Genomic DNA, 1,955 nt, shown 5'->3' with positions numbered 1-1,955 from the left:
GAGCTGCCACTGAGCCAGGGCATTTGAGCCCTTCCCATGTGGAAAGCCAGGGGAAAAAGGCTGGGTTGATGCCAAAAGCTCCATTGACCCCCGTGGGCACTGACAAACTGATCCCATGGGATCTCCATGCGTTTACACCCTGCAGAGGATCCATCCAAAAAACACCTCAAGGGGGGACAATCACTGCAAGCTCTCTCGCACAGATCACACCTAAGATCCTTTCTCAAGTTAAACTTTACCCATTGGCTTCAAGAAGAAATAAATGTTACTAATAAATGTTATTGTTGGTTGCTCTGCTTTCCTGCAGCTCGTGGCAGGGCAGGGTGTCAATTGCCTCTTTGCTCAGGACTTGTGTGCTCCTCTGATTTTCCCCTTAGATGCTTCCTTATAAAGAGCAAAAAAAAAAAAAAAAGGAAATGAATAAATTGAAAAAAAAAAAAAAAAAGCTTGTAGACCCAAAAGAAAGAATGCACCTATTATAAAATAAAATCTCTTTTAGTAGCTATTAGAATGCATTAAAAATATTCACAGGACTCTCCCCTCCAGTTATGTTGCAAAAGCCATGCAAATAATAATTGTGGCTAAGTGCAGTACAGTGACAGTCAATATTGTACTTCCCAAGCTAGCACTCATTATTCTTTATGGAAATCATGCATTTTGTGAAAGATCAAAAGATTTACATATCATATGGAGTGCTTCAGGGAGTGACTTGCTGTGCACTTTAAATGCACAATGTTCCACAGCCATTTAAATACAGATTTCATTTCTCTCTTCTGTGTGATATTAAATTTGAAAAAGGAGGGAGACAGAGACGAAATCGACTTGGGTACCTTTGTTCACATCATGAAATACAATTTTAATTTGGTTCTGATATAGAAGTTTAATATTTTTATGGGATGTTATTGAATAATCTGCTAGGCTCAGCATTGGCCTTTTCTCAGGAAAGAGATGAAAGAATTTTTTTGTATTTTTTTCAGAGCACTGCAGGAAAAAATCATCTGCTCCTCCATGCCCTGGAGAAGGGGGCAGACTTTGCTTGGCCTCCCTGCGCCACCAGCTCCCCTGCAGCCTTCCCCTGTTGGTCTGTTCTGCACTGGAAGGGGCTGCCCAGGCTGGAGTCACCATCCCTGGAGGTGTCCAAGGACGTGGCACTCAGGGCCATGGTTTGTTTGGCAAGGTGGTGATCAGCCTAAAGCTGGACCTGATGGTCTTGTGTCACAGACATCTTTTATGAAAAATCCTGTACTTAGGGTTTTTCCTCCTGAGAAGCTGAGAGGCCTCAGGAACAAAATGTAACCAATGGTTATCTGCTGCTGTGGAATGCAACAGGTGCATCTGGGATTGGCCCATGTCGAATGTTTCTAATTAATGGCCAAGCACAGTCAGCTGGCTCGGACAGAGAGCCCGAGCCACAAGCCTTTGTTATCATTCTTTGCTATTCTATTCTTAGCCTAGCCTTCTGATGAAACCTTTTCTTCTATTCTTTTAGTATAGTTTTAATGTAATATATATCATAAAATAATAAATCAGCCTTCTGAAACACGGAGTCAGATCCTCGTCTCTTCCCTCATTCCAAGAACCCCTGTGAGCACGGTCACAATCTTGGAGGTCTTTTCCAACCTAAATGATTCTGTGAGTGTTCCCTGGGTGTTTTCCCTCTGAGGGTGAGGTGGGGCTGACAGCCAGGGCTGCATTGCTGGGAATCCACCAAGGCTGGGAGCACTCCTAAAAGCAGATTGCTCAGAATGGTCTGCAGAGCTGGGCATTATTTTTGGGTGGCATCTAAGAGGACCAACAGTCTGGGTCATTCAGGGTCAAAGCAGCAACGCTGGAAGGAGTTGAGAACCACCCAACAAGAGATCCACACTGGTGAGAGTGAGGAAAATTGTCCCTCTGCCTCCTCTGAAGGAAGAAAAGAGAGTTTTCTGCACAAGCAATTAGTCCTTCAGTTCTGA

Source organism: Molothrus ater, chromosome 6 (genome assembly GCF_012460135.2).
Source record: "Molothrus ater isolate BHLD 08-10-18 breed brown headed cowbird chromosome 6, BPBGC_Mater_1.1, whole genome shotgun sequence".
NCBI classification, from domain to species: Eukaryota; Metazoa; Chordata; class Aves; order Passeriformes; family Icteridae; genus Molothrus; species Molothrus ater.
Note: the sequence above shows the minus strand (reverse complement) of the source record.